The sequence below is a fragment of the Camponotus vicinus genome, unplaced genomic scaffold (genome assembly GCF_025532165.1).
Source record: "Camponotus vicinus isolate PSW18456_S1 unplaced genomic scaffold, iyCamVici1.0 SCAF_1, whole genome shotgun sequence".
Classification (NCBI taxonomy): Eukaryota; Metazoa; Arthropoda; class Insecta; order Hymenoptera; family Formicidae; genus Camponotus; species Camponotus vicinus.
Window position 1 is genome coordinate 28,198,046 of NW_028141945.1, and position 23,377 is coordinate 28,221,422.

At 33.1% G+C, this 23,377-nt stretch overlaps 2 pseudogenes across 1 annotated transcript; one reads left to right on the forward strand and one right to left on the reverse strand.

The window, feature by feature from the left end:
- Positions 1-10,249: 10,249 nt before the first annotated feature.
- Positions 10,250-12,120, forward strand: LOC145974005 (uncharacterized; annotated as a pseudogene).
- Positions 12,121-15,319: 3,199 nt separating this feature from the next.
- Positions 15,320-23,172, reverse strand: LOC145970621 (uncharacterized; annotated as a pseudogene). Its single transcript, XR_014438558.1, has 6 exons — positions 22,725-23,172; positions 21,451-22,070; positions 21,308-21,349; positions 21,080-21,233; positions 20,850-21,010; positions 15,320-16,014 (listed from the first exon to the last, which is right to left on the reverse strand). The product of XR_014438558.1 is annotated as an uncharacterized LOC145970621 (transcript).
- Positions 23,173-23,377: the final 205 nt, after the last annotated feature.

Consider the following 23,377-nt stretch of genomic DNA (forward strand, 5'->3'; position numbering starts at 1 on the left):
ACTCTCCGTACATTTGTACATTTTGGTGTTTTCATCAATGTTTTACAGCTTTTTGGCAAATAGCTAAAGCCATGGTTTTTTAAAATTAACAATAATGCAGTAATTGCTGTATGTGGTATTTGAAATTGTACTGCCCAGTTTATTAAATCGTCCCTAATCGATGCAGTAGTAGGCGAAACTGTATGGTCAGCATTTTCCTCGTAATTAAAAATGGGACATAAATCCTTCATATTTAAATTACTATTGTAATCAAGATTATATGCCACATTTTCATTGTCAGGAACATTACAATATTGTTGTGGCAATTCATTTCTTAGTTCCATATTTGTTGCCTGATCAAGCTCGCGATTAACATTGCTAATTATGTGTGCAATAACATCGCTTGAATTTTGTTCCTCGTGTATCTTAGCAAAATCCGTTGATAGGTTATTCATATTTTCGACAATTGTAATTTTATTGCGTTTTAATCGTCGGTAATGTCTTTTTGACATCTCTAACAACAATTTTCGTTTTGGCATGATTGTTTTGATGTATCCTATAAAATATAATATACTATTTTTCTGTTTTATATCAACAGATATAAAACAATTAAGATACTTAATCTTCATTTTTTAAAGTAAATTATATTACTTTCATAATAACCCGGTAAAAAATTTTTCATATATAATTAGACAAAATTGATTATATCTAGTTATACAAACTTATATATCAATTTTGTCCATATAAAAACAGATATGCTTATGCATAAATGGATATGAATATATATATATATTTGTATATTATTATATAAAGGTATATTTTTATAATGAAAGTAACAAATATAGGTTTTTTTGTTTTTTATTGTTGAGTGCTTGTTACAAATTATTTACTAAGTGTTACATCGCATTTTTATTGTCTTACATTTAACTAGATACAGTACAATATCCTTTGTAATCACGTGTATATATATATATTGATTTCCGACATTGATTTCCGACATTCACCCGACATAAAAAAAAATTATATTCGTATATTTATTTTGAAATTTTATTACTTTTTTAAACTAAGTTTGTTTTTTAAGATGCAGCCTATATGATGATTCTATCTGAAAATTAGCGTTTTTTATAACGGATTAAATGTTTTCTCGTATTTGAAAAACACACTTACCTTGGTGGGACTCGAACTCGGGACCTCTGGATCGTGAGCCAACTGCCTTACGTGGTAGACTACTTCTTCATTTAATTTAAGTGTTATATATTATCTACATATGTCATAACTAGCGCAAATATATAATTTTCCATAAATTATTTTAAGAACCAAATTTATCATTAAGAAACAAATTCAGTTTTAAGAAAGTAATAAAATTTCGAAATAAATATACGAATTAATTTTTTTTTTAATGTCAGGTCAATGTCGGACACCAGTTGTCGCGGTATTGCCAACGTTGACCCGTGAGTCGGCATCTGGCAAGAGTCGGCTAACCTCGCTTGGGCCGACGTCGCGCCGCGATTGAATAATGACAGTCGGTATATATTGTGACGTTGCCATCCCGACGCGCGTCCATCCACCCCGAAAATCTTAACAGGGCGCGAGCCGAGCGGCCGCGCCAGAAAAAGATTGCGAGAGCCATATCGAAATCTCCGGAGAGACGAGCCATTATCATATTTCGCGCTATTAATATAATTTATTTTATTGTATTATTTTTACGTTGGGCAACCCGCCGGAAGGAAACCGGAAGAGGCCAACGAAGGATTCTTTTTGCGACAACCGACACGGCGCTCACGGATTTCGAGCCGAGAGCGGAGGTAGCGCCTGAGGATCAGGACAGCGCAGAGTCGCAGGTGGATTTCGCCCCTGCAATTGAAGGAGGAAAAGCGACAAAGAAACAGCTGTCTTGGACCGAGATAACCGGGCCGGATCGGCGCCACCCTCCGAGGACGGAGAACGAAAGATCTGCCTCCAGAAGACCACAGATAGCAGGGTCGTCGAAATTCAGAATTTCAAATTATCGGGGCCGTTTCGGCCCCGACACGGCGTTGTCGCGGGGCGCAGTAATACCTCGCGTGTGACGGCGCTATTGGCCGCGAATCCGCGCACCCCTGCGCGCAGGATTGACGCCGCTATCGACCCTGGATCGCGAGATCCAGGGATTCATTCTGGTGCGGGCGCTCTCAAAGTATAGCCGCTTTTGTAAAGTATCGTCGTTGTCGTTTCGTGTGTCGCAGCCTAGGTCAAGGCGAGAGGACGAGCCGAGGATCATCCCCTGGCCACGGGAGAAAGTATCGGTGAGGTTGCCCATCGCTAAATTGTAAGCCACGTACGCGATTCCGTCCGTGGACCGGCCGTTCTGTCGCCGTCGCCATTTTCGTGTCTCGTTGTTGCTCGGGTTTTGTACCGAGCTCGCGATTTTCGTGTATTTCGGGCGACCGGAGACAAGCGACCGAGGCATCAAGGACGATCGTAACGTCGGCCGTAGTTGATAAGGAACCGTTCGTCTCTCTCCGGGATTCGGGGTGTCGTAAAACGCGTAGAGACCGGCTCTCGTATATCGACCACGTGCGCGGTAAATCGCGGGGAATGCGTTCGCTAGCCGTGCTGTCGAAAAGAGTTGTCGAAGCCGCGTAAGACATCCCCGCAATCGATCTTCGGGCAATTTTCGTTAGTAATTAGCGTGTATGTGAGAGTGTGACCGTGTGCGTATCGTGAGGTTGCGAATGTCGTGCTATCTTTGTCGCGCTTGTTACTTGTAGGATTTGCGCTTATTGCGGGATATTTGTCGTGCGTGTGAGTGTGTCGCGGTGCATAAGAGATTACAGCGAACTAAGAAATCGCCGAAATTCGAGGGCTTCGCGTAAGTAAAAAGCGTTCCGCCGAAAAGAAAGTAAACGGCGTCCGACGGCTGTCGATTTTCGATCGCATCGAACGTGTTCGTCGCAAGCGAGATTTTCCGTCTTTGCAAATTGCTTGATTACTCTCGCTCAATTATTAAGCCTCTTTTCGAACATAGTGCTGTCGATTAAAAGAGCGAGTGAAAGAACAAAGGGAATGGATCTGTAAAATGAGTCATCGATGAGATTGTCGAAATTTCCGTTACGTTTTCGAAACACCGTTCGGCCTCGCAAAGTCCGGCCATAAAAACGGGCCAGAAAAACTACAAATATCAAAGCTTTCTTATAGTCTCGATTTCGTATTGTTATTGTTATCACCGCTATCGAAGTATTATTTGTTATACGTTCCGTTATTTCAAATTGTTTAAGTTCTGTTAACATCTGTTATATTTCACCATTTCAAATTAGCTAATTATTGTCATTATTATTTCTTTCTTGAATTCATTATTTCTTTTACTTTATATTCTTTTTTTATATTTCTTTTCTTGAATAAATTTGTTATATTTTCTTTTCTATTAAATTCGCGTAATTTATTTGCGTGTTCGTTTTTCGTGAGTGTTAAATTCCGTTGTGTTTATCAATTTTTGTAATTACCGACAACCTCGCATAAAATAATTCAATATCCTTTTCAACGGACCCTGCCCCTCTACCGTTAGGTGAGCTAGTCGGCCCGTGGCGAAATATGCTAACGTTTTTCACGTTATTCTGGCGTTTTCGCGAACTGATACGTGAAAGACCGTATCTGGAGCCCAACTTCGAGATCTCGAGACGGCCTTCGCTTCGCCGCGGCTCGCGCAAGAACACCCTCCATCTTAGTTCCTATGAGCGCGAGTATTCTCTATCCGCCTTGTGTTTTTGACGGCGTTTTCGCTCCCCCTTTAGCATCCTCCTCTCTAATACCTCGAGGAGGAAACTTATATAAAAATAAGAAACGTCGCAATATATATATATATACCTGAAAGCAACAGCGAAACGGTTGTAGAAAGCATAATATTAGAGAAGAATACTTATATATAAATATATATAATGTCCTGTACTCTATCATTTATAATTATTCATATTTTTGCACAATTATATATAGTTTTGTACAATTATATTCAATTCTGCATGAATATACATGAAAAATTTTTTACCGGGAAATAATAAACTATTTTCTAAATATAACAAAATTAAAATATGTACTTATAACATCTTTAATGTAAAACAATAAAAATGAATCTTAAACTATAAAAATATTAATAAAGAACAAATATATTTTAATTGCACATAACAAGATGAATAAATAATAATAAATAATGAATAAAATCTTATTTACAATACACTTAGACAAATTCTATAACTTGAAGAATATGGGACTTTAACTTTACATGACTTTAGAGATATTAATATTAAAATAATTTTGAAATAAAATAATGAAGATACTATATACTTTTTCAATTAAAATATAGAAAGTATAGAAAATATACAGGAGCAATAACTATTAGCACTTTAAATATTTTCGAATCTATAAGATGTAGATGAGGAAGATTTGTGTAATCAAAATTTCACGGTGCGAAAGGGGCTATCATATGGCAATAATAATCTTTGTCCAAGTGGAGGCGCTTCGAAGATATTAAGGTCATCTTCATTTTTTACAATGGAATTATCATAAGTATTCTATGTAAATAGATTCCTTGTAACATTTTGCATAAAAAAATTATAAGGGTAAAATAGCCAAAAATTAAATAATTTATGAGATATTTTATATTTTAATCTACCATATCTTGATCAAGAGACACGGTAGTGTCTTGAAGTCGAGTCTCATTTTCACTTCAGTAAGACGCACCGTGTATCTTTACGCGAATGGCCAAGTTGCAAGTAATATAATTTTGACTAAAAAACGAGTTGGCAGAACTGCTACACAAAATAATTGTCTTAATTACCTACAAAAATTAGTGATATCATAAAAAAATTATTCTTTTAAAAAAAGGTAAAAAAAGGAAGTCGAGTCATATGCCAGTAGGAAAAAAATTTTATATATATATATATATATATATATATATATATATAATAATGAGAGGAATCAATTGGTGTAAAGAAAACATAGTTGTTTTTAAGAGAAAATATGGAATTGTTAATTGCAAATTACATATTTTTTCTTAAAAACAACTGTTTTTTCTTTACACCAATTGATTCCTCTCATTATTTTGTACATAAAAGTATTAAGATAAGATAATCGAAAAATGAATATTTTACTAGATATTTTATGGTTTATATAAAATTAAGAAATTATTTCAAGCCTTATAACTCGAAAAGTACTGAATCAAGAAATACTTTGTTATAGTGTTTTGGAAAGCTCTCGAGATAAGCTACAAGAATAAGTAATAAAAAATAGGGGTTCCCATTTAAAAAACGGAAGATGACCTTCAAATGACCTTGAAAATGACCTTTAATGTCGAATCCAAGGTCACTATTAGATAGCCCCCTTTGTTCCCTACAACTTTTATCCGAGTCGTTTTCCTTCAAACGTTGATCCTGAAAAGTTATGAGGGTGGAACTTTTAAAATGGGACACCCTGTATATATATACCCAGACAGCACAGGACATCCTATGGATATTCATTTTATATCTATTTTACGTCCATACGTTCATGGACATGAAATGAACATCCATCGTACATCCGATTTGAGACATCCGTTAATGGCCAATGTTTGGACGTCCACAAGATGTTCGGTCTTGGACGTCAAAATTTCGCGCGAGCACGCAAGGATGTCTAATGGATATCCTTGGTAGATTTTCAGTGGACATGGATATGTGGACATTATATGGACGTCCAATGGATATCCTTGATAGATGTTCAGTGGACATATGGATATGTGGACAATACATGGATGTTCAGTGGATATCTTTGGTAGATTTTCAGTAGATATGGATATGTGGATTTTATATAGATGTCCAGTGGATATCTTTGATAGATTTTCAGTAGATATGGATATAGGGATTTTATATGGATATTCAATGGATATCATCATTGGTTATTCAGGAGATATAAACATTTTAGACATCTTTTAGATATCTATTGGTTATCCATAGTGGATATGGACATTAAATGGATATGTAGATATCCAGTAGATATCCGTTAGATATTTGCTTCTGTGTGGGTTTAGATAATGCTTCTAGAAGAACTAATTAAACGTATTATAACAATTTTTAAAAATCATCCCTTGGGGGTAAAATCTAATATTTCAGAAACGGTGCACCATAAAAATATAAAACCTGTGCCGTTAGATAAGACTTGTAGAAGGACTAATTAAGCTTATAACAATTTTTGAAAATCACCCCTTGGGGGTGAAAACTAATATTTCAGAAACGGAGCACCACAAAAATATAAACCTGTGCCTTTAGATAAGGCTTCTAGGAGGACTAATTGAACGTATTATAATAATTTTTAAAAACCACCCCTTGGGGGTGAAATCTAATATTTCAGAAACGGTGCACCATAAAAATATAAAACCTATGCCGTTAGATAAGACTTGTAGAAGGACTAATTAAGCTTATAATAATTTTTATAAACCATTCCTTGAGGTGAAATCTAATATTTCAGAAACGATGCACCATAAAAACATGAAACCTCTGCTGTAAGATAAGACTTGTAGAAAGACTAATTAAGCGTATAATAACAATTTTTAAAAACCACCCCTTGGGGGTGAAATCTAATATTTCAGAAACAGTGCACCACAAAAATATAAAACCTGTGACGTTAAATAAAAAATCAAAGTTTGTCATTTTTCTTCTAATTTGGAGTAAAAAAAATAAGTTTTGAACTAAAAGAGAGGGCAGCCAATTCAGTATAATCTAATATTTCAGAAACAGTGCATCACAAAAATATAAAACCTGTACTGTTAAATAAAATCAAAGTTTGTCATTTTTCTTCTAATGTGGAATAAAAAAAATAAGTTTTGAACTAAAAGAGAGGGCAGCCAATTCTGTATAAAAAAAAACAGGTAATTATTTAGCTTAGGGGAGCCACCTCGGATAATCTTAACCTTGACATATATTGTCTAGGTGATGACCCTGAGTAACATTCAAAAGGTTTTAGTCGGCGCTCATTGTTTATTTAAAAGTTATAAACAAAAGAAGTTTCATAAGTTCATTAATACATTTATCGAGAGAAAAGCAAAATTCACTCTTAACGAGAGTTAAATATAAGTTAAGGTTAAATATAAGTGAACTCCGCTTCATCTTGAAAAAGAAAAAATATATAGCTTTAATACTACAATTATATAACACTTTGCATACAATATATGGGTAAACCTTCGGAAAACTCACCTATATGAAATAATGGGTAAGAATACCCAATTCCTACGTATTTTTACCTCCTGAACACGAATATGAAACTTAAAAATGGCGGTCGGACTCGCAAGTCGAAAAAAAAATGCAAAAAATCAATAAAGCTTTGGAAAACGTACCTATATGAAATAGTGGGTAAGAATATCCAATTCTTACGTATTTTTACCATCTAAACACAAATTTGAAACTAAAAAATAGCTCTCGAAACAAGAAACATAAAAAGTAGCAGCAAAGAACGCAAAAAAACGTAAAAATATACAATTTAATAAAATTAAAAAATATCACAAATGTATGTGTACACACACACACACACACACACACACGCGCGCGCGGGGATGCAAGGGGGGCCTTCGGCCTCCTTTCCCGCAACTACTCCGTCGATAGGGGACGCATTGCGAAGAGTTCAAGCACAATGGATATATGCTGTAAGTTGTAAAGCGAGGTCCACCTTGCCTACCGGCGGGGTGGTTGCGGGAGGGGGGGCCAAAGGCCCCCCTTGCACCCTCCGCGCGCGTGTGTGTGTGTGTGTGTGTACACATACATTTGTGATATTTTTTAATTGTATTAAATTGTATTAAATTTTATATAAATTTATATTGTTTACCTTTTTTTCATTTTCCTTTAATTTACCTTTTTTTGCGTTTTTCTTCGACTTGCGAGTTCGACCGCCATTTTTAAGTTTCATATTCGTGTTCAGGAGGTAAAAATACGTATCAATTGGGTATAATATATGTACATGGTATCCGAAAAATATGTTTTATTTATAAAATTTCTTTTGTTTATAACTTTTAAATAAACAATGAACGCCGACTGAAACCTTTTGAATGTTACTCAGGGTCATCACCTTGACCAGTGCTGGGATTTACTTGCAACTTTTGGCCAGATTTCTTAGCTTACGCCTACTGTTCCCCTCTTACCGCTCGCGTCGCTTGTAACTAAGGAGCGCTCAGGAACGTGCGCGTCACAAATGTAATGTGACAATCTATCTATCTAAGTTCTCTTTATTGTAATTACGTTTCAAAACACAAATATTTTAAATTGTTACAGAACATATACGTAATTAATAATAGAATAATTATTTTTATTATTAATAAACAATACCCACACGGAACAAAAACCTCTAATGGATGTCCACTAGACGTCTATCATGGAGATTCGAAATCTCCATTAGATGTCCGTGAAACGTCCCGTAAACATCTACTAGACATCCACAGTTCCGCATTTCATACCTCCATTCGACATCCATTAGACGTATTCATAGATGTCATATGTACGTCATATGGAGTAATTATAGATATTGAATGAAGCGTTCATGGATGTCATATGTACGTTATATGGAGTAATTATAGACATTTTGTGGAGCTGTTATGGATGTCAGATATACGTTATATGGAGTAATTATAGATATTTTGTCGAGCTTTCATGGATGTCATATGTACGTTATATGGAGTAACAAATAGATAATGAACGGATCATTTTCGTTTATTGGCCGGACATTTACTTATCCGACTTATAAAATCGATTTAATATCTGAAGTTCCTCTATTGAAACTGTATTAGAAATTAGATCGAAGTAATACTTTTAATTTTATCTGTCGCCTTTTGCAAGTTTTAATTCTCATGACTAAAACTCAAGTACGAGAAAAAGAGCGCACCATAGCGGTAAACGAACGAACTAGCGCGATTACTGATTTTACAGTGAAATTTTAGTTCCACTGACTATAATTATTAGTGAGATATAAGATAAAGTAACAAAAAATAATATTTACCAATACTAGGAAAAATAATTAATAAAAATTATTTATGTTAAGAGAAATGTGTACACATCTATCATACATTCACAACCGACATCTAATGGACATCCATGATGAATTTACAAACGACATCTACGTGGAGATAATATGGATTTCTATTAGAGATCCATTGAACATCCACCGTGGAGATATGGAGGTTATATGGACCTCCAATGAATGTCATGTTCCGTGTAGGTAAAGAGAACTTACAAGGGAAGTGTCACAACTGTCCGGAACCGATTCTCCTTCAAATATGTTGTTAAATACACAAATCTAAAAGACACGTATTTTTTTATATGTACGGATTTTGAGTTTTAAGGGGTGAAACACCTTTGAAGAAAAACGGTATTTTTCTTTAGGATCGAATATCTGCTAAACTATAAGAGGTAAAGAAAAAAAACGTGCAACAAATTTTAATGGCTTGAAGAGTACTTTAAAGTTATATGAACAAAAATTTTTTATTTTTATTTTTATTTTTTTAAACCCCCCCACCACTTAATTTTTTTTTTCAAAATTAAAATTTTTTTACCTAATTTAAAGCTTATTTTTTTCCAAATTCAACCATGTGTAATAAAGTTATGTTACGAAATATCATTTTCGAAAATTAGTTATAAACGCTCCCGTATATACGCTCATCCGTGCTATGTGCGTAAGTAATTACCGTCGAACAATAAGATATATAAAAAATGTTGATGTATAATTTTTATTTATGTTTTCTATGTATTTATAAGTGCGTATTGTGTATATTTAGATTTTTAAAAAGATTTTTAAATATTATTAATAAGAATTTTTTTAAATATACCCCCAGCTCTCTTATTATTTCTTTAATATTTAATTTCTTCTATGAAAATTAAAAACAATTTTTTTCTAAATTTATCTACCTATAATAAAATTATTTTACAATTGAATCTTGCGAATACATGTTGCAATAAACAAATTTTATATCTTACGTTAAATGAATAAGATAAGATTATATGTACGTGTTCCAGATAAGATTATATATACGTGTTCCAGATAAGTTATAATTTTTACAATTGAATCTTTGCGAATAAATACATGTCGCAATATTTGGCATAAACAAATTTATATCTTACGTTAAAATGAATCATAAGATTATGTGTTTACGTGTTTCTGATAAGTTAATATAAATTGTTCATGTAGCAGCATAATTCTCACAGTCAGTGTAGTCTTTTCGTTGTAATAATATCTGTGTAAACTGTTTTTCTATTGCAATAGAAAGCACAATTTAACATCTTTGAATATGATTATCAATCCGCTTAACGTTGTTAGACTTTTATTGGTATCAATAAATTCAATATATCTAACAGAAACGCCAGTACCTGAAGCAGAAGTGGAATTAAAGGAAAACATAAAAAAAATATTGCTGGATGGTGTTTTTCATTATAATGGGTTGGAAGTAACGGAAGAAATATATCTCGATTATGAAGAACCTTATAAATTACATAGTTTTGAAATAATTGAAGATGACGAAGAAGCATGGAATGAAGATAATTTAAATTCTCATCCTCATTGTTCAAATAATGATACAAATTTTGATAGTTCTTATAAAAGACGAGCTGTTGAATATTGGCGACATCGGGACTGATGAAAATGACAAAAAAAGGAATCGTCCTCTAAAAGTAGTACAAAGTAAATTTAGAAGAGTTTCATCTGAACGTCAGTTAAGGCGATGGGAAGAACAAATACAATCAGGTGGAAGTCGTATAGAAAAATTATCTTACATCTCCAAATTTACACATGATAAATTTACTGCAGCTGTTGAATCAGGATTCATGGTTCATGATATTGATCTAAAAAGATGGGCTTTACAAGCTCAAGAAGAAATAGGAAATTTAAATCCTATATTTAAGGCATCTCACAGTTGGATAGCAAAATTCAAGAAGTCTCACCGAATTGTTTCAAGAAAAGTTACGAAGTTTGCCACTAGAAGAACATTAGAAGATTCTGTTGATTTGCAACAATCAGCTGATAATTTTCTGGAAACAGTAAAACCTCTTATTGAACAGTTTGGATCTGAAAATATTTACAATTCAGATCAAAGTGGTTTCCAATTGGAAATTCATTCTGGAAGATCATTGTCTAACCAGGGAGAAAAGAAAATAGAACGTGTCGTGCAATCCATATCATCAACAACCCATTCATATACGATACAACCAATAATATCTTGTAATGGCAATTTGTTGTCACCTTTATTTATTGTATTAAAAGAAGCTAATGGTAAATTTGGACCAAGAGTAGAAGAAAATTTATTTAAACCAGAAAATGTTATTGTAAAAGCATCGAAATCTGGTAAAATGACATCAGGTATTTCCCTTTTATAATTACTTTCTTTAACAAACTTATTTCATTTAACAATTTAATAAGAGTCATAAAAAACTATTAAATTAACATTTATATTTTTTACAGATCATTTTAGAATGTGGTTAGAAGAAGCTTATTTTGCAAACATTGGTCCTAATAGCGTTCTTCTTATCGATTCATGGACTGGACATTGCCCCAATACTATTTCGGATTTAACACCTCCAGGAACACATATTACTACTATGATAATACCGAAAGGAACTACAGGAAAAATACAACCATTAGATGTTTATGGATTCAGAATTTGGAAAAATTTTGCTAAAAGATTTTCAGATACGGTTTTACTGTTGGAAAGTAATATAAATTTACATGAACGAAATAATATAATAAAATTACAATCTTTGATACATAAATCAATTGTCATCCCCACGATATCAAAACTTATTTAAATATTCGTGGTTTAAAAGTGGTTATACGAATGAAAGACCAGACGAATTTGAAAATCCAGTACACTTTAGTTTTGACGAAACTTCAACAAAATGTCATATCGAAGGTTGCAATAATATAGCAGTAGTAAGATGTTCTTGGTGCAAGAAGTCATTATGCTTGAAACATTTTTTTGTCGAATATCATTATTGTAATGTGTATAATGAGTGAATAATATAAAATGCAAATATATTTTTGTTAATCTAAATATGTACAATACGCAGTTATAAATACATAGAAAACATAAATAAAAATTATACATCAACATTTTTTATATATCTTATTGTTCGACGGTAATTACTTACGCACATAGCACGGATGAGCGTATATACGGGAGCGTTTATAACTAATTTTCGAAAATGATATTTCGTAACATAACTTTATTACACATGGTTGAATTTGGAAAAAAATAAGCTTTAAATTAGGTAAAAAAATTTTAATTTTGAAAAAAAAAATTAAGTGGTGGGGGGGTTTAAAAAAATAAAAATAAAAATAAAAAATTTTTGTTCATATAACTTTAAAGTACTCTTCAAGCCATTAAAATTTGTTGCACGCTTTTTTTCTTTACCTCTTATAGTTTAGCAGATATTCGATCCTAAAGAAAAATACCGTTTTTCTTCAAAGGGGTGTTTCACCCCTTAAAACTCAAAATCCGCACATATAAAAAAATACGTGTCTTTTAGATTTGTGTATTTAACAACATATTTGAAGGAGAATCAAATCGGTTCCGGACAGTTGTGACACTTCCCTTGTTAGATAGATTGCCACATTATATTTGTGACGCGCACGTTCCTGAGCACTCCTTAATTACGAGCGTCTGGCGGCGCGGTTGCTAAGGCGCGAGCGGTAAGAGGGGAACAATAGGCGTAAGCTAAGAAATCTGTCCGAAAGTTGCAAGTAAATCCCAGCACTGCTCTACAACATACGTGAAAATAAAAATTTTTCCAGTTGTGTAACCTAAAGTAAACATTTATCTCTCTCTCTTCTCTCAAAAAGCTTTAAATAGGAAAAAATGACACGCAAGATCTTAGAGTAGTATAAAATATGCAATTCAAAGAGCTTTTTAATTAAGGGATAAATATCTAATGAAAAGACTTTAAAAATATATTTAGAAACTAAATAGAAAAATCTACTCCTGACGAGGCTTTCCGCGGCTTTCGCCAAAATGACATTAGTAGTGGTGATTCTCCTCAGGCTAAGGCAGAATTTTAGTGTCTGGAATTGGATTTTTTTAAGTTGATTGTAAATAGCATAATTATCGTAAGAAAGGATTAGGCAACCGTATTTTATAGTGGCTCTAATTAATTTGTAAAAGAGTGATTATCTCCTTATCATGCCTCTCTCAACATATTAATAATATTGAGATGTTTATACGAACAATGTTTATGCAAGTAAGTAACGTGTTCTTTGCCTGAGAGTCTGTAATCGAGATAGACGCCTAGAAATTTGCAAAAATCAACAGAATTTATCTGATAAATATGCTTATGTAATAAAATACATTTTCTTTAATACAATGTAGCGCCGTTTTTTTAATTAAACTTTTTTTTACTTTTTTGTTGTATATTAATTTTCAGTTTTCAATTTTTAAATAAATTTTTAATTTTTTCATATTATTATTTTTGAAAATTAAAACAACTATTTTGTATAACAATGTTTTCAATTAAAATATTTCTATTTAACTTATATAAGTTTTCTTCCTTGTACTTCTATTTATCTTGTACAAATTTTTATTCTTAGTTGGCGCCCTTTTTTACCTTTTTTTAAAAAGGTAAGTTTTTGGGGATTATATCACTTCTTTTTTTAGTATAATTTGCTACGAGATATTATATTTAAAAATATATAAGCAAATTATATAAAAATATATATAGAATAAGTATATATAATATATACATATATATTGTTGCGACCCCGTGTTCCTTCCCTGCGGATCATTTGGTCACCCGTGACGTTCGGCAGAAGATCGTCTTCGAGCGCGTTGCCAAGAAGAATGTTGACAAGACGAATGACAGTCGAGTCGGAAAATAGCTGTCAAGCTATACGGACGCGTTCTCGCTTACGTGCGATAATTGTGTTATAAAACCCATTGTGTTAATCTGTTGTTCGAGTGTGTTCTGTGTTCCTGATTAAAGTTCTTTGTTCCCCTTCAAAAGTGTCTCGTCATTTAACGCGATCCGCGACGGCTGTTCTTTAGTACGCGCGCGTTCGATATATATCGCGAAGTCGTCGCCCGCGGGCGCAACAATATATATATATACAGGGTGTCCCGAAACTAACGCTTGATATTTTAAAGCCAGATTCTCTGGCCAATTTAAAAACGATTTTTCCTTAGCGAAAATGTCGCGGCACTAATAGTTTTCGAGTTATAAACGATTGAAAATAAAGGGTTTTTCGCAAACTAAGGCTTATGGGAATAAAATATTAATAGTCACATTCTTTAGTTAATTTTAGGTAGAGTTTACTTTAATAGAATTTTAATTTAAGGCTTAGAAAGATACATGATAACAAAAATTGGGAATATGCAAAAAATAATGATCTCCCTCGACATTTTCGCTGAGGAAAAATCGTTTTTAAATTGGCCAGAGAATCTGCCTTTAAAATATCAAGCGTTAGTTTCGGGACACCCTGTATATATATATATATATATATATATATATATATATTACTATATTATACAGGGTGTCCTAGACCACCCGTACACCCCTTTTCTTTCAAAAACTAAGCATTTTAGAGAAAAATGTTTCAGACAAAAGTTGTTTGGTTTCGAGGGGGCCATAAGATGGTACCATTGGTTTGACCTTGAAGAGTCATTTGAAGGTCACGTGAAGGTCACTTCAATTTTTTTAAATGGAATACCCTATATATTTTTGCACATTCGTGTAGCTCATCTCGAGAGCTTTCCAAAGCACTATAATTAAGTTAGTTTTCATTAAGTACTTTCCGAGTTATGAGGCTTGAAATAATTTCTTAATTTTACGTAAATCATAAAGACGTTTCTTAGTTGAAAATTTTCATATTTTGACTTTGCGTTATGATATCTCCGTTTATAGATCACGCAGCACAAAAATAAAGATACTTTCTTTATACAATTCAAACTCGCTCTATCGATTAAGGCTAGTAAGAATTCGATCCGTTCAGCCGTTATTGAAATCCGATAATCTGAGTTGCTCTCAACTGTCCGACTCGCGTATAGATACACGGAGTGCCTCGCTAATGCTTCGCATGAACTTGACGCGAGACACTACCGTGTCTCTTGATATTGCTCATTTCGCTTTTACTAATTAATAAAAGATAGTAAATAAGGTATACAATGTATATGTAATGCTTTATTGGAGAGAACAAAAAATATATAAAATTTCTTTTTATAAATTTCCAAAAATTACACATACATTATAAAAAATACATAAATTGTATAACATAATTATATATCGTAAATTATATAACATATTAATAACAAATTATAAAAAAAATTATTACAATTTATAAAAATACAATTATAAATACGATTTATAAGTTACATAATTATTACAACATATATAATATATAATATATAATTATTCATATATAATTATTACAGCAATTTCTTCTAGAAAGACACAATATGCAATCGGATTCCAAAGATCTCCTTAATTATCGAAGCAACCTGGCAACATACAAAATGAAAATAAAGACGTACCTATGGAGAATATATTTTAACGTTAAAGATCAATATGCCGTAATAAAAATTTAAGTGGCACTGAAAAGTGCCAATTAATAAGTGAACGATATATATTACGTAATAAACATTAAGTGGCACTGAAAAATGCCGATTAAAATGCGAACGAAAATGTTTTAACGTTCCATATTGAAATTGGTACTGAAAAGTACCTTTCTTCGCGATCACAGCAAAGTCTGCTGAGAGAAAAGCTACATATAAAAATATACAAGAAATGAAACTGTTAATATATTAAATTATGAAAAGATTGAAAAATAAGCAGAAGATTTTTACTTATCTTTCCATAAAGACCGTCTACACGTCTACGCATTCTTACTCATCCACTCTTTCTTCTTCCAGAACATCGTCGTTCCAAAAATCACGCCTGTGATTGCCAGCATGTCGTATTCGTCGCATACGCGTCTTACTCCTGCATCTCTCTTTGGCTGTTCTAAGGGCTTCTCGTATTTGACGTTGGAATTCTGATCGAGTTGGCTTATCGAAATAATGATTGCTGCTCACCGCTTCTGAAAAAGAAACATACAATAGTTACATTATATTATTAACGCGAGGTACGTAATATTAATATTATATATGATACAATGTGATTGCATTTACGGCCATTCCAGAATATGTTGCGAATGTTCCGTTGCCAGTTGCTAAACCATTGCGATCTAATCAGCGTTGAACTAGTTTGATGCTAACTGAATCGCAATGATTTCTCACACAGCACGAAGGGCTATTTGTCGACTGATAGTTGACATTTTTTAGTCAGCTATTTTAGTCGTCTTTTTAAGTCGACGTTTAGTCAACTATTTCTAGTACAATTTATTGTCGACTTTAACTATCGACTATAAGTCGACTTAAGGTCGACCATTTTCAGAACATTAAAAGTCGCCTTTCGGCAAAACGAAAAGACGATTAAATTAGACATTTTCAATTAAGTTAAGCATTTTCAAAGACTTGATTGATTTAATTTCATTATTCTTTATTGTATTATATGTAACAATAGAAATATCCATATACTTCCACGAGCTTCACGCCTCGCCGCTAGGTGGCGAAAAGAAAAACATCTAACTCGAAAGTGGAATTCATCTAACAAATAACACTACTCAAGTGTCATTCGCCGATATTCTTGAAACTTTGCACACACGTAGTACATCGAAAAACATGAAACACGTGTTTTTTTATTTTGGCTAACAAGGCGTTTTAAGGTTAGAAAACGCATTCGAAAGTTTAACACCATTTAGCACAATGCTAACTAACGCTACTCATGAGTGTCATTCTCTTACAGCTCTTACGACATTTCTCTATCATAATTTCATTGTCTGCGTGTTTTTGAGATCGCTAATGACGATTTTGACATTAGTTTAACGAGATTCAGAATGGCAAATACAAAATGGTGGACAAAATCGCAGAAGTTTCAAAAACTTTATTTAACGCCACTTGCGAAGTTTATTAGATACATGATTACGATTTTGGCAACAGTTATATCAATTTAGAGGTGGCGGATGAAAAATTCAATATGACGCATCCAAATGGCGGAAACTGAAGGCAATGGGAAGGTCTACCCAGCCAGTGAAGGCAAGATAGTGGTACTATACCCGACCAGTGAAGGCAAGATAGTGGTACTACCCGACCAGTGAAGGCAAGATAGTGGTACTATACCCGACCAGTGAAGGCAAGATAGTGGTACTATACCCGACCAGTGAAGGCAAGATAGTGGTACTACCCGACCAGTGAAGGCAAGATAGAGATTTGACCCGGCCACTGAAGACAAGGTGCGGCCTTCTCCATATACTTGAATTTTAATTCCCCATATTTTGCTGAAAAGAAAAGAATGGAATTAAAAATATTGCCTTCATTTCACGTATCTTTTGCAGTAGTGAGGAGAAGCATTATAGTCTGGAGCAAAAAAGTGTTGTATACATAAAGATTCATTGCACCAAGCGCATTTTATGATGGAAATGTTTGTGCAAAACCTACAGTGTGTACCACAATTCTCGAAGCAGTATTCCACAGGTGTTGCACATTTTTCTGGTTTTTCTGAAGTATACCCGCTTTTCCACCAAGCATATTTGAATAAATTTACAAATCTTGGTGATGAGAACTGGTTATGAATCAATGACTGAATCTTTAAGATGTTATTCCTCAAATGTAAATTGATGTCGTAGTTATATAGATGATGTCGTAGTTATATGATTAAGTCCGAGAAATGTTTAAGAAAGTTCTTCCATGGTCTGAATGTATAAACATCTAATGGCTGGATCATACCAGTTGTCCCTGCGGGAATAGTTAAAATTTTGACTCTTTTACCACGCTTATCTGTAACATCGAACTTTTCCGTTTGTCCAGTCCAAGAGTCTAAACATAGAGCCGATGCTTCATTAACATTAGGCAAAAAAGCATCGACAAACCATTTTACAGCAAGATCTGATGAAAGTTTGCCAGATTTCGAAGCAAGAACAAGAATATTTTCAGCTTTATAAATATTGTTTCTGACGATCGGACCAAATTTACCTTGTGTCTCTTGTAACACTACTAGCAAAGGTGATTTTAAGACCCCATTTGCAGCTATAAAAGGCTGTATAGTGTAGCTGTGAGTCAGTGAATTTATAGATTGAGCCAAGCATTCAACTTTCAAAGTACCTTTAAATGACAATGTACGCCCTGCATGTGATTCTAAATTAAAGCCTGATTGATCAGAATTGAATACATTATCTTCTCCTATAGATAATATTTCTGATCTCACTGTTGCAACGAATTCATTACTCTTCTGTACGAGAGTTTCTTTACTCGTTATCTGGGTTTTCGTAACAAACTTGTTAATCTTTCTAGATACTATTCCATGTCTCACTTTGAAAGTATGGATCCATTTGGAAGAAGCAGAGAAGAGTTTATTTGATAGTTTAACATCATCCCTTGCTTTCAAAGTCCATCTTTTCAACTCTAAATCATTAACAGGTAGTGATTTTTCCATAGCATTTTTGAATTGATCTAAAACATATGTACTGATACGAAACAATTTCTCATTCCTTGTGTCTCCCTCCGCTACTTGTGCTTCCCACCTGTACAACGTTTTTTTATCTGGAACCCTCTTAAATCTACTTTTTACCGTACTAAAGCTCATGTTACCATTTTTAGCAGATCGCCAAAACTTGACCGCTCTGTTTTTATAATCAACGTCTATCTCAACTTTCAGTTTTTTATCATCTTGAACAACACATTCAAAGTCATCTTCAAAATCGTCATCGACTTCAACAGCATCAGGTATTACGCTGTCATCATTAACACAATGTTTCGTAAGTTTCAGTGAACACGTTGGAACCAACAGAAGATTTAATGAGATCTTCCAAATAATCTTTCCTCTTCTGTCACAATCGATTCAACATCATACTGCGAATCACTGAAACTATGTGTTAGTAAACGAAGAATATTTTTTGGATTCATAGACATGTTTTGATGAATTTTTTCGAGAAAAACGCAGAGAAAGAATAGTACTTAACGTTATTACAATTAATAACAAATAGTAGACGTGGAAACAGCTGATGAAAACCTATTTATTGTAAATTGTATTCAAAGAGATACACAATGTAGAAAATATTAAAGCCGTGCTGTGAAAACGGCCGATGAAAAACTAATTGTTATCAATTGTAGTTCGAAAATACGCAATGAAAAAGGATAATACTTCGTGAATATAACTTATTGTAATCAGAAGCCTGTCGTATTGCTCCCTGATTTCCATCTTTAAAAACGATTGATGACACCTTATTCGTTATGAATGGTATTAGCAAAAGTTGCAATAATGATAATGAAATGCGGTAAAAATATAATTCATTTTGACAATATATGTGCAAATTGTGGTATCGTAAGCATGTTAGACGAAACTTGAACATATAAGTTACCATCGGCCGTTCTGATTACTATATGTCAGATTGTATAATTGGAAACATTAAAAAGACCTAATAATCCTGTCCTCATAAGGTTCAATTTCTTAAAATTTCGTGATTTGCTTATTGTTTCCGTCATTTGAAAGAAGGGTGTTAAGAAGTTTGCCCACCGATATTTGCCCAGTCACATTTTGACATCCTTCGTAAGACTACTATTAAATTTGCCATTTTTCATCAGCCTCTACATTGATATAACTGATGTCAAAATCGTCATTAGCGATCTCAAAAACACGCAGACAATGAAATTATGATAGAGAAATGTCGTAAAAGCTGTAAGAGAATGACACTCATGAGTAGCGTTAGTTAGCATTGTGCTAAATGGTGTTAAACTTTCGAATGCGTTTTCTAACCTTAAAACGCCTTGTTAGCCAAAATAAAAAAAACACGTATTTAATGTTTTTCGATGTACTACGTGTGTGCAAAATTTCAAGAATATCGGCGAATGGCACTTGAGTAGTGTTACTTGTAAGATAGTAATATAAGGCCGCGGCACAGGTCCCACGAATAACGGCTTATCGGTCAAAGAGCGCGGACTATTATAGGCGCATCTCCTCTAACAAAGGCTAGCTCCTTTTGCAAGGAACTTCAGAGCTCCATATAATTAACCGCAGACGGTTAATTATTTTTTAATTCCATCATATATGTATCTATATACAGAACATTAAATGAATATCCAAAAATAAATATCAATATATACGTAATAAAGAATGTATCTTTATATGATAAATATCCACTGAATGTTGTACAGATATTTACAGGATATTGGTTTACATATTTTGTAGATATTTATGAAACCTCGAATTGTGGACATTTGGATATCTACAGCATTTAACAGCAATAACTATTTTTCATATATTCGTGGAAATCTTTAAGCCTATGAAGAATATCTAGTGGATATCTAATACCAATTATTTTCTGTATGGGAATTAAATCGAGTTTTTGAGAAATGACATTAAAATAAAAATTTAGTAATTAATGGACATGATATTAAATTGATTGAAAATTGACTTATAATCGCCATAAAGTTGACTTCTAAGTCGACTTATTAGCTGACTGACAGTCGACTACATTCGAGTCATTTGTCGGCTATTAGTCGACTTTAAGTTGACATTCAGTCTGACTTTGAAGTCGACTTTAGACTTTTTCTGCCGACTGACAGTCAATTAACAGTCGACTTGGTGCTGTTTAGGTTGGCAACTGGCAACGGGACATTTTCAACGTATTCTGGAATGACCCTTAGAAGCACGACCGCTTAGTGAGTAGCGGTTCGTGATTAGCATATTCTTTCAGATTTTGTTTGTAGATCAATCACGAACAACTGTTCGTTGCTCATTGAGTGCTCAATGAGGAGTCGTGCTTCTGAATGCACCCAATATTAATGTTAAATATATGCTGAAAAATAGAGATTGTACCATAAATTGCAATTAAAGCGGGTATTATACAATGGCCGTTGATTTTCTTTGCGACCTCACCAAGTGAATGACGGCGTTACCGAGTCTTGTAATCCTTCTTTTAGACACAAATTTATCGCTTCCTTCAAATGAAACCCGCCGGTGTATTTGAAATAATCCACCTAAGCAAAATTATGTTAATGAATATTTCATGACAGAAAATTTTTATATCTACTTTATATTTTACTTACAACTTCACAATAATTGTTATCATCGATAGTTTGAAACGCATCCATCTCGGCTACGGATGATATGGGCAAACAGGCTGGTTTAGGTGGCATGCGATTGCGGTCATTATTACTTTGCACGCATCTGAAAAGATTTTGCAGCAAACCCATCATTCTTCTGTAAATAAAGTATAACAAAAGCATATTATAGAGATCACATGTTAATAGATACGATACATTTGATTTACTTACTTAAGCTCTGCATCAATGCTGCTCAATTTTTCTTGCGTTATTCTGCGAACATACGAGTAACGTTTATATACTTGTAAATATAACGCGAACGAATATATTTATTTAAGAATCATTATTTTTATAAATTTGTTCTATAAATTTACCGATTGTAGTTCGTTTCTTGTATAGGCCGTGGGATTTCAGCCACCTGATACTCATTTATTTGGGAATTTTTCTGTACCGGCCACGTTTCTGAACTCTGAAACTGATATGTATTATCTGTATGACTGGCTATAGAAGACTGTGCGGATAATGTATGTATCGACGGCGTGAATAGATGTGTGTGAACGTGATGAAGATGCTACAGTAGATGTATAAGATTGAATATTTCTAAATGTATGTAGATGTAATGTTAAAGGTATTATAATGGATGTATAAGGTTGAATGTTGGTAGCTGTGTGTGGATGTGATGTTAAAGGTGTTATAGTCCATATATAAGCTTGAATGTTTGTTTGTGATTGCGTATGAGTAAGAATGTGTGTCTGTGTGTTTGTGTGATTGTGTATAAACATTAGTATTAAAATTATTCTCATCTATATCGGTAGAATTATCTGAATTCTCAAAAATTTTTCTTAGATGACTGATGTCCTCGTCAATGTCTTCAGATGTGACGATTTTTAGTGGGAATTTTTGGTGGTCACTTCTTGTGTTTCGGTGATTCATCCGAAGAAGTGGCTCGATAGCGGGAAGGTTTCGCAACGGTGCGCTTTGGACGTTCCTTCATCTGCTTGTAAAAAAAAGAAAATAAATAGATCACATATATTGTAAAAAAATAGATATGTCGATTATAATATGATATACACAATAAATATAATATTTAATTAAATAGTTATTAAATCTATTTAAACACAAATAAAATTCGATAATATGTATCATCTTTAAAAATAAAAAAAACATGCATTGCATCATATTTTAACTTTTTCTCACAAACATCAAATGTAAATTAAGAAAAAAAATAATAAAAATAAAAAAGTATTATTTAAATGTTAACATATTAATAATATATATTAAAATCAAACTGTGTGTACTCAAATTGTTAAAAATATTTAAACAGCACATAACTCAAAATAGACTATTAAGAAAATTGTCCTGTTGCAAACATGCATATTATGTGTGTGATGGAAATATACATTATGTGTATAGAAGTACCAAAAGAAAACAATGACAAAGAGAGAAAAGTGATGCAAAAAAGATTATGATATCGTACTCTTCAAACTAACAAACATTTGTGTTGGAAAAAAAGAAGAAAAAATAGACTAACAATGAGAAAGCAAACAAGAGAATAAAATATCAAAAATGCTGAAAAAGTTCATGCAGAAAAGAAAATCAATCCTTTAAAGACAAAGATTATCAAAAATTGTCGCAAGATATATCTTACACTTTCTCGTTATGTACAATAGCAGCGAAAACATATTAAAACGAATGATCTTCGTGACTGTCACTATCATCCATCGATGTAGAATTCCAAAAAGGCATTCTATAACATTTAGCATGGACTTCCAAGTTAATCAATCCTTTAAAGACAAAGATTATCAAAAATTGTCACAAGATATATCTTACACTTTCTCGTTATGTACAATAGCAGCGACAACATAATGAAACGAATGATCTTCTTCGTGACTGTCACTATCATCCATCGATGTAGAATTCCAAAAAGGCATTCTATAACATTTAGCATGGACTTCCAAGTTAATCAATCCTTTAAAGACAAAGATTATCAAAGATTGTCGCAAGATATATATTAATCATCCATCGATGTAGAATTCCAAAAAGGCATTCTATAACATTTAGCATGGGCTTCCAAATTAATATAAAAAATTTCACTACTATATAAAAATTTCAACGTGGAACATATATATATATATATATATATATATATATATATATACATATATATATTTGAAGAGCGGAAGATAATATACCAATGTTATAAAAGTCTTCAACCTGTGAAAATTTTTTTACTACCAAACGATACAAATTATTTTCCAGAACAATATTGCAGACGATGCAAATTGATCCACTACGCAAGAT